Source organism: Phyllostomus hastatus, unplaced genomic scaffold (assembly GCF_019186645.2).
Source record: "Phyllostomus hastatus isolate PE091 unplaced genomic scaffold, TTU_PhHast_1.1 phas_contig_195, whole genome shotgun sequence".
Lineage (NCBI taxonomy): Eukaryota > Metazoa > Chordata > Mammalia > Chiroptera > Phyllostomidae > Phyllostomus > Phyllostomus hastatus.
The window spans coordinates 134317-145578 of record NW_025333706.1 but is presented as its reverse complement, the minus strand read 5'-3'; the positions used below and the strand labels follow the sequence as shown (position 1 = coordinate 145578).

The window sequence follows — 11262 nt, the reverse complement described above, 5'->3', positions numbered from 1 at the left end:
CTCCTTCATTATTTGTTCAAATAAGTTTTCAATTTGTTGCTCTTCCTGTTCTCTTTCTGGTACCCCTATAATTCAGATGTTGGAACATTTAAAGATGTCCTGGAGATTCCTAAGCCTGTCTTCATTTTTTTGCATCCTTGTTTCTTCATTCTTTTCTGATTGGATGTTTTTCTTTCTTCCTTCTGGTCCACTCCATTGATTTGAATCCCAGTTTCCTTCCCATCACTGTTGGTTCCCTGTACATTTCCTTTATTTCACTTAGTGTAGCCTTCATTTTTTCATCTAATTTGTGACCAAATTCAACCAATTCTGTGAGCATCCTGATTACCAGTGTTTTGAACTGTGCATCTGATAGGTTGGCTCTTGCTTCATCACTTAGTTGTATTTGTTCTGAAGCTTTGATCTGTTCTTTCATTTGGGCCATTTTTTTTGTCTCAGCACACCTGTTATGTAGTGAGGGGTGGAGCCTTAAGTGTTCACCTGGGCAATGCAACCCAGTTGCTGGGTTGTGATGCTGTATGTGGGGGAGGGGTTCGAGAGGAAACAATGGCACTTGCTCTGCTCTCTGCTGGATTTCAATTACTTCCCCTGCTTCCCACAAGCAAATTGGGTCCTTCTGATGCTGATTCCCACGTGGGTGAGTTTGTATATGTTCTAGGACCCTGTGGGTCTCTTCAATGAACTTTCCTTTGAGGCTGGGTGTCTCTCCCAGCACCTCAACCCTCACACATGTTTTCAATCAGTGCTTTGAGGATTTATTTCCCTGCGCTTGGACCCTAGGTCCCGTGGTCTATCTTGTTCCCCAGTTTTGCTTGGTTTATGTGTGCATAAATGTGGGACCACCCGATCTGCCAGCCACCTTGTGCACCCACACCCATCCACAATCTGCCACCTTGCTGGGTGCACCAGATTCTGCCTTGCACTCCCAGGGTCTGCCAGCCACCACCTTGCTGAGACCCCTCTCCACCCGACTCTGCCCCTCCAGGCTGGATGAATGTGTTCACTTTGATTTCTTGGTTGTTGGACTTCCATACAGTTCAATTTTCTGTCGGTACTGGTTGTTTTTTGTTTCTAAATTTTTGCTGTCCTTATTTTGGTTGTGTGAAGAGGCATGGTGTGTCTACCTACGCCTCTGTCTTGGCTAGAAGTCCTGGTCTTGTTTTCTTATCCATTTAACTACCCTACATGTCTTTGTTGGAGGATTTAAGCCATTTACATTTAAGGTGATTATTGACAGATACATATTTAGTGCCATTTTATTGTTAGACTATTATTGTCTGTTTTTTTTTCTCTCTTTTCCTTCTTCTTTAAGCAACCCTTTAACATTTGTTGCTATACTGGTTTGGTGTTAACAAACTCTTTCATCTTTTTCTTGTCTGAAAAGCTCCTTATTTCTTCTTTGATCTTAAATGATAGCCTTGCTGGGTAAAGTAGCCTTGGTTGTAGGTCCTTGCTTTTCATCACCTTGAATATTTCACACCATTCCCTTCTGGCCTGAAATGTTTGTGTTGAGAAATCAGATGACAGTCTCATTGGTGCTCCCTTCTATGTAACTACCTGCTTTTACAGTGAGGCTTTTAAGATTATCTCCTTGCCTTGCCATTTTTATTATGATGCGTCCAACTTGTTTGGGATTCTCTGAGCATTCTGGGCTTGTATGTCTTTTTCCTTCACCAGATTATGGAAGTTTTCACTCATTATTTCTTCAAATAGGTTCTCAATCCCTTGCTTGCTCTCTTCTTCTGGTATTCCCATGATGCTGATGTTTTTCCACCTTATGTTGTCAAACATGTTTCTTAAGCTCTCCTTATTTTTAAAATAATTTTTTCATTTTGCTGCTCTTCCTGAATGTTTTTTCTACCTTGTTTTCTCAATCACTGATTGGATCCTCTGCTTTATCTGACTTATTGTTTATTCCTTTCAGAGTATTATTTATTTCAGATATTACATTCTTTATTTCTGGCTGATCCTTTATTATGGTTTCTATGTCTTTTTTCATGCTATTGAGTATCCTTATAATCATTACTCTAAACTCTCTGTTTGATAAATTGCTTCCTTCCATTTCATGTAGTTCTTCTTCTGGAGAATTTTCTTGTTCTTTTTTGGGAGGGTTCTGTTTCTTTGTCTTTCCATTTTGTGTTCTTTGTATTTTCCACTTTAGTTGTTAAACTAATCAGTGATATAGCCTCAAACTGTAATCAGCAGCTTGGCTTGAACATCACAAGGAGGGGTAGAATAATTCCTGTGGGTGGGGCCCTTGCTTCCCCTCAACCTAATGCCACTTAGAGGGGAGTGCTCTGTTTGAGAAAGATGGCTCCTGCAGCATGGGGAATTACTCAGTACAGGGATCCTGGCAGCTGTTCATTCAGTTCTATCCCAAGAGCCACCTACCTCAGACTCTCCTCAAGCATCTCTGGTTCACCTTGCCCTCCCTGTGCTCAGTAAGCCCAGGGTAAGTGGCTGCAGATAAAATTTTGTGCATTGACCCTTTAAGAGGTTCTCTGAATTTCCAGCCATCTCTCCATAATAAATAGAAACCCTGCTGTTTTTTCACAACTGGGTGTTATATGGGTTCCTTTCTGGCTCTGGTGCTTTAGTCTGGAGAGCTCATCTTGAGGTTTAGACCATATTTCTCAGATGGAACCTCCTGGCTGCTGAAATATCCCTCCAGAAGTTCAGCTGCCCCTCTTGGGAGCCCAGCCAGCCCTCTTGCACCACCTATACATTACTTACCAGTCTCATTGTGGTGAAGTGGTTTCTTTTGTCTGTCCTTGGTTATAAGACTTATTCTCTACAGCCAACATTCAATTGGTTATTCAGCATCATTTCTCTACAGTTTAGTTGTAATTCCAGATCTTGGGAGGAGGTTGGTGTAGCTCCCACTTGCTCCACCACCATCTTGGATCTCCTATATTCATTTTCCTGTGTGGGCCAGACCAAGTGCTTTCTCAGCCCAAATTTCCATACATATAGTAGAGTCCACTTTCCCAACCAATCCCTTCTTTTCCCCAGGATAAACTGACAGATGTCTTCAGTACAGCACCTCCCCCTGACGCTATTCTGAACTCTATGGTCATGTGTCTGCCTTCCCCTGCCAACCACCACTCACATATGGGAAGGGAGTAGGAGGGTTTTCCACCATCCAAATGTCTTGCTAGCCTTGCATATGTTCAGTGCAATGCTCCCTCTTCTCACCTTCTTACCAAAGAGTGAGGGATTTGCCACCAGGCTATTGGTATCAACATCACCAGCTTCACTTTGACCCTATATGACACCAGGATCCCCAGCACCTCCTTGTTGGCACCCTTTCTCATGATGGTACTTGAAACCAAGTTAGTGTCTTCATGCTTGAGCTTCCCACTCTGGGAAAGACCATGCTTCTCCTGGTTGTCACTGTACAACAGGGTTATAGTGTACACTTTGCAGAACATGGAAATGGGAGATACCTGGTCATCTTGTTCGATTTGAGTTATAGAACACTCATATTGGGCGGTGCTGAAGGGGCAGATATTGCCATACTGTCTCACAGGGACTTTGATCTTCTTGACAGTCTTGGTGGAGTTGTTGGTGACATGGACATTGACATTGAGCAGCTCCCCATAGTAGTATAGATCCTTATCCAGGGAAGCCTCCAGGTGCAGGGACCAGTCAGACATGAGGAAGTGACATGTTGTTTCTGCTGAAGGCTAGGCACTGGGTGTCTCTGGGGCAAACTGTACCTTTCATATCACTAGACACACAGAGTTCCTTTTGCGGTTTTTCTCCTCTAGTGATTTGGCACAGAAGGTTGAAATCCCAAAGCCTAACCTGCAGGTCTTCCTTGTGTCCTCTGGGCCTGGCTGCAGGGTGGTGGAGCAGGGTAGATTCTGTGGTATTGTGAAAAACAAAGAGTTGGCATGCTTGCCTAGCTTCCTTAGCAAGTGGTCCTACAGGCAGGTGGAGTCCAGGGCAGGTTGAGCACTGGGGGAAAGGTCTGATGATGAACAGGTCTCTGAGGAAGGACAAGCCCAGCACATCCAGGTCAACATGGCCATCGATGAAATTGCAGATGAGGGTCACAAATACTTTTCAGTCCTTCAAGTAGTCAGGGTCCACAAGTACCATGCCATCTATAGGATCCACTGTGTCCAGTTGATTTATAAAGTCCTTCTTGCCCAAGTGCAGAGTAAGCTGGTTTCTTCCACATGGTGTGTATGCCAGTTGCCCATTTGGTTCATACCACGCTTGCAGCCTCCCAGTCTACTACTAGGTCACTGCTCCTTCCCATCAAACACAGTGTGAATTTCGCAAACTCTTAAAACACAGAGAAATATATATTAAGAGTGATTTCCAAATGCTGCTATTTGGCTGAGATTTTGAACTTAAACTGTATTTGCTGGTCTGTTTGGTTTAAACAAATGTTTAAGACTAGAGTCACACTTTCCACTCAGATCAAGAAATACAAGAGGCTGGTTTGGGTGTTATCCAAGTCAAAAACCATGTTCTTCCCTGATCCTCTGAAAAGTCTGCAAAAACTGCTTGGCCTCCCCATCTTGCAAATCATTACCCTCCTCACCAACTTGCCAGTCATTCCAATGCACAGCTGACCTCTATGGGCCCACCTCAATCCCATCTGTGTTATAGATTCTCTATCTCTGACCCTCCTGAACTCAACTACCAGCCCTACCCATGTTGTCTGATACTTGCACCATGGGACAAGCTGCTCCAAGGTGAAACTTCACAGGAGCAAACTCAGAAATCAAGGATAATATTCCCTGGAAGAAAATGCTTCTTTTACCCTGGCTGGTGTAGCTCAGTGGATTGAGTGCGGGCTGCGAACCAAAGTGTCGCAGGTTCGATTCCCAGTCAGGGCACATGCCTGGGTTGCAGGCCATGACCCCAGCAACCGCACATTGATGTTTCTCTCTCTCTCTCTCTATCTCCCTCCCTTCCCTCTCTATAAATAAATGAATAAATCTTAAAAAAAAGAAAATGCTTCTTTTCCCAAATCACTGCAGCATAAAATGTTGTTTACTGTTTTCCCAAATAGTGATTCCTAAAGCATTTCCTGTTAGTGGTTTGCTAAGGTAGTATTTCTTGATTAGGCCAACCAACTCAAGTTTCACTTCCACTGTGAGCAGTGACCTACATTTCTCCAATAGCAGCTCAGAGCACAGGGTGCCAGGCATGAGCTGGTGGCTCTTAATGCAGAAATAATCTTCACTGGCAGGGATGCCTACTGTGTGGAGAGGAAATTTTGGTTTAAATTTTTTTCTTTTAAAATCTGAGGCATTCAATAAGAAATAAACCACATTGAGTCTGCATGCCTGTCTTTAGGAGAAAAAAAAAACATTTGGTTTTTGCTTTGCCTTTTAAAATCTGATACTGTGAACCACCTCTCTATTCACCACTCATTACCGAAGGCCTCGTTTGAGGTAGGCATTGCATGAGGCGTATGATGCTGCTTTGAGAAATCTCCCATTTAATTAGGAAGAGGAAACAAACAGAGGAAGATGTGGCAGCAACCTATGGAAGATAAATTATACATCAGAGTAAAGAAAGGCAGAGCAAGAGGAAATCCACAAAAGAGTGGTAAATAGAGATATCACATTCTCACTGCAATGATGGCATCATGATGTAGGAGGGTGCAGCCAGAGGGGGCCCCAAATAGATTTGGATTGGGGTCCAGAACTCAAGGTGTCCAGGTGATTTTAAGATGTCCTCACCCCCAACCCCCAGGGGGAAGTTGGGGGAAGGGACAAATGAAGCAGGGCCATTGAGAGCTGTTTTGCATAGCAACAGCCTTGCAGCTACCCTCTGGTGTGGTCATTTAACATATCTATAACCTTTAACTGGTTGCATAGATATGTTAAATAGCTGTGACCAGCTCTGAGCCAGGGGAATGGAAGTAACTTCCCCACCAAGATGTAACTGGGGGTCAGGTCCCCCGAATTACAGTGCCTGAGTGGGAGCTCAGAGAAGATTGGCTCCATGACATGGGGCCACGCCTGCCCAGACTCATGATGGCAGCCCAGTAAAGCTGGAAGGATATGAGTTCTGGAATGTGAGACGGAGTATGGGAGGAGTCGGAAATGGGGCTGCAGAGAAAGATTGGCGCGGGGATTTAAACTCAGGCGCGACAGCCATTGAAGAGAGAACCATGCAGCTGTGGCAGTGCAGGGAAGACCCCAGTCACTGAGGAGAGAGCCATGCGGCTTTAGCAGAGTGGGGACTCCTGCAGCCATGTAGACACTGTCCTCGATGCAGCCGCCTGCAGCTCCTCTACCTCCTGGCTCCGTGCCCCAGCCAGCTCTGCAGCTGCGGCTGCAAGAAGGGGCCACCAGTAAGTGACTCGGGAGCACCGGGTCACTGCCCGGCCACCGCAGCCACTGCAGCCACCGCCAGGCCTCCACACACTGCACCCGTGCTCTCACCGCTGGGGCTCAGCCAACCTTGTAGCCACCTGCTCTGGCCAGGACACAATGAGCTCCGCGCTAGCCCTCTCAGTGCTGCTGCTGCTGCTGTCGCTCTCCCAGAAAGGGAAATCACCCCCCCGCCCCCCCGCCCCCCAGCCATGGGAAGAATCACCACGAGGCTTTAGCTGGAGATCCTGGCAACACAATCAATGGTGCTGGAAACTAAGGAAGGCCTGCCAGCTGGGCACAAATTACTAGGAAAAACCGAGAGCTGCCTAAGCCACGGACTTCTATTTCTTTTCCTGAAATACAGTACCCCACACTGGGCAAAGGGGGGAAGGAAGGACTGTGTGTGTTTGTGAGTGTTTCAAGGGACTTTGGGATTTTGACAAAGACATTAAGTCATTACTTTTAGTCTGTATAACTTGAATAAATAACTCCTTCCTTTTTCACCAATCTCTAGCATGGAGAGCTATAATTCCCTGGCTTAGGGAAAGGTGAACCTAGTACAGGGGGACCCCAGGAGAAACAGGGATCAATTCGGTAGCATTGTGGGACCCTCTTCCCTGGTGGCCAATCAGGGAGGATCATGGGAAACCACGTGCGCAGTAGCTTTAAAGTAGTGCAACTACTTGTATATACTCAGTAAAAGCCCACCAAAACTAGCCAGAAAGCTTATATCCTCCCTATAGGAATAGAGTCCCTCCAGCCCATGAGGTCAATCTCTGCTCGGAGTTGGCCTGCTCCCATGTTCTCTGCTATAAACTCTGGGTATTCGGTTCAATTCTTTGTCCCGATCACTAAGAACCTAGTTACCTGTGCACACCTGTGACAATGATGGTTTAAGGTGAACACCCAAGTGGTGGTCCACCTCTGGATGCAATATTAAAACTGTACCCAGAAGCTAGATCAGAAGTCAAATTCATTGCTTCAGCTGGATGGTGATGAAATTGGACTCACCCCAGTGAAAAACTTTGAAACAACTAGAGGACAAGAGATGATTTTATGCACATATTGATCAAGTTTTGTTTACAGGCACACCCTGGAGATACTTCAGCTTTGCTTCCAGACTACCACAATAAAGTGAGTCATAAGCTTTTTGCTGGTGGAGGGTTGTTTCTTCCATTTGTAAAAAACACAACATCTATGAAGCACAATGAAACAAATCAGAATTAATGGAATGTTATTGGAAATGCCTGTATTTTACTTTTTTCTAAGAGCAGTGATTTCATAGCATCAACTAATTAATTAGTTGACATATCATTGATGATTGGAATGCAGCACAAGAGGATACCAGCTTTAATGAATTATGGCAGAATATGGCTGAGACTTCTCAGGAAGGATTCAATTAAGGCCCCATATACCCAGGCATTTGGAGGAGCCTGGGTTGGTAGAGGGGGTATTGGAGCTGAGAGAAAAAAGTGAACTGAGAGAGTTCTGTGAGGTTCTGAGGATTTAAACATGACTGGTGGCCTTTATTCTGAGACAATGTTTTCTGATATTTGTACCTTAAACCTTTGAAATGCTAGTCCTGAGAGATGTACTGAAAAAGAAGAAGAAGAAAAATATCTAGGGCCTAAAAAGTACGCCTGTAGTGTAACAAGGAATTCCACCTTTTAGATTTATAGTTAATAAGACCAAAAGCTGACTTTTCTTATAAAATCCAGAGACTCATAAAAACAAAGTTAACATAGAAGCTGAAATCATTTTCAGGTTGCAAATGTCTGCTCTACAGAACTATGAAATTGTACAATTTTAAAAGCAAGCATAAAGGACAAAATGTTCAAAGGCATTTGTTGGGTTCTGACCTAGGCCTAGGGGTCACATGAGGTGGGAGGAATGTATGAATCTGTGATACAGGGAACCTCGGGCTCAGAGAGACATCCCCTCCTCCACCTACTGGAAGAGAAGCATGAGCCTGGTTTCTCCTCCTGGTGGCTTGACCACCAACCAGGGCTGCTGCAAGGGTGCCGGGGTTTGTCTTTATATAATTCTGACTAATAATGTATTCTAAGATTCCTGGGCCCTGTGTGAGGTAGAATGCTTTATGGACAAGAGTTCAGGATTATTGGGAGAGAAGAAGGTCCCATGGTAGCCAAGTACTGTGACTTAGTGTTTGGATTCCAGGAACCATCTCTTCACATCTGGTTGTCTTCTCAGCTAACCTCATGTCTCAGCTACCATAAGATAAAGGTGACAAACACACTTCCATTATCTCTGAGAATATTCTTGTGTGACAGCAGAACTACTGTTTAAAAGGGTGGCCTAGAGTCAAAGGGGTTAAGTTATATTTGATATTCACTTGTTTCATGAATATTTCTATACCAAATGCCACACTGGATTTTTTATCTTTTTATGTTATCCACTTAGAACCCACAGATTTTCAACAAGAACTGTGAAAGTTTCCAATATTTTTGAGTGTTTTGGAGTATCCCCTGCACTGATGGCTGCTTTTGCATTACTAAAACCAGGTTCAGACATGATGTTTTATCTTGGTAAGAGCCTCTGACTGCAGATTGAGCAATCTATATGAGGACCCTCTTTTTGGGAAAAATAACACACAATAAGCATTTAGGTGTGATTTTTTTTTTTAGTTCACCACTAAAATCATTCAAATGTGATAATGAAATTTGTTCTAAAAGTTGGAAAGTATGGAAAACATGGAGATGAAAGATGTAATGAGAAACACAGGTGTATTGCTTAGAGACTGCCTAATGCATCTAGTTGCCAACCTGAGGGGCTACATTTGGAATGTGGGAACAAAGCCCACATGTTAAAGGAAGCTTATTCCTTCTCTTGATCTTTGGGTTGAAACAGGCTACCTGGAAGTGAAATAAGCAGAACTGTAAGTGGAGGTTAGAAGGGTGTTCTGGTCTGAAGTCTACTATGTGATTTTGACACATCCCCTCTCTGGACCTGAGTTTACTCAACTGTAAAATGAGGGATATCCCAGCCCTTTTTTTAAAAAAATTACTTTATTGTTGTTTAAGTACAATTGTCTGCATTTGCTCCCTATCCCAACCATCCCCATCTTCCTCCTGCTTCCATCCCCCTTGGTTTTGTCCATGTGTCCTTTATAGTTTTTTCTGAAAATTCTTTCCCTCTTTCCCCCCATTACCCTCTCACACCTCCCCTCTGGTTACTGTCAGCTCTTTTTCAAGCCTAAGAACACTCAGGACCTGGAGAATGTCTTTGTGGGAAAATTTTTCTTGGAAGAAAAATCACCAAAATGGCTGAAAGCCACTGCCATTCTGTAGGATGGGGATGGGGTGGGGGGATGGGGGAGCTAGGTGCTTTCCCTCCCACTTTCCATCCAAGTGCCTTGAGTGCAGAAGGATCAGTCCCTAAGAAAATGGAACCTGAAAAGCACCAAGGAGGTGAGGGGTGCTGCTTTCACAGATCCCAAAACTGCATTGCTGCAAGTTCCTATGCTCATGGCAAAGCATCCCAAAGTGAGCACCTCACACAGGGCTGTCAAGATCCTGTGGGGTGGGATTTGGGCTGGAGGACCTGGGAGGGTCGTAGCCCAGAGAAGGCATAGAAGCTCCAAGATTTCCCTCTGTATCGTTTCCATCTGGCTGTTCCTAAGGTGTTTCTTTTATAAACAAATAGTCACGGTAAGGAAAGCACTTTCCTGAGTTCTGTGAGTTATATTAGCAAATGATCAAACTTGAGAAGCAGGTTGTGGGAACCCCACAAAATCATAATTGGTAAGGCAGTACAAATGACAACCTGGAACTTGACCTTAGTGTCCCAGGTGGCTCAGTCTTGTGGGGGTGAGCTCCTTACCTGTGTGGTCTGCACTAATATCAGACACCCAGTTGGTATAAAAGAGTTGAAAAAGACACCATGCATTTTTTAAAAATTATTTTATTGTTGTTCAGTTACAGTTGTCTGCATTCCTTGTCTCCACTCCCCCGCACCCCAGCCAGACCCACCTCCCTCCCTTGCTTCCATCCCCCTCTTTTTTTTTGCCATGTGTCCTTTATAGTTGTTCCTGAAAACTCTTACCCCCATTATCCCCTCCCACCTCCCCTTTGGTTATGTCACATTGTTCTTAATTTCAATTTCTCTGGTTATATTTTGCTGGCTTTTTTCTTTCATTGATTAGGTTCCACTTAAAGGTGAGATCATATGGTATTTGTCTCTCACTGCCTGGCTTATTTCACTTAGCATAATACTCTCCAGTTCCATCCATGCTGTCGCAAAGGGTAGGAGCTCTTTCTTTTTCTCTGCTGTGTAGTATTCCATTGTGTAAATGTACCATTGTTTTTTGATCCACTCATTTACTGATGGGCACTTAGGTTGCTTCCAGCACTAGGCTTTGTAAATTGTGCTAATATGAACACTGGGTTGCAGAGGTTCTTTTGGATTGGTATTTCAGGGTTCTTAGGATGTAATCCCAGCAGTGGAATTGCCAGGTCAAAAGGCAGTTCCATTTTTAGTTTTCTGAGGAAATTCCATACTGTTTTCCACAGTGGCTGCTCCAGTCTGCATTCCCACCAACAGTGCACTAGTGTTCCCTTTTCTCCACATCCTCTCCAACACTTGTTTGTTGATTTGTTTATGATGGCCATTCTGACCAGTATGAAGTGGTATCTCATTGTGGTTATAATTTGCATCTCTATGATGGCTAGTGATGCTGAGCATCTTTTCATATGTCTCTGGACACTCTGTATGTCCTCCTTGGAGAAGTGTCTGTTCAAGTCTTTTGCTCATTTTTTAATTGGGTTTTAAAAGCATTTGATAAGGTACAGCACCCTTTTATGATAAAAACACTCAGCAAAGTGAGAATAGAGAGAGCATTCCTCAACATAATAAAGGTCATATATGAGAGACCTACAGCCAACATCATACTCAATGGGCA

The 11262-nt window shown here is 44.0% G+C and overlaps 1 pseudogene; it reads right to left on the bottom strand.

Moving 5' to 3' along the window:
• Nucleotides 1–3191: 3191 nt before the first annotated feature.
• LOC123815546 overlaps nt 3192–11262 on the bottom strand; it is a 31835-nt pseudogene continuing 23764 nt past the window's right edge.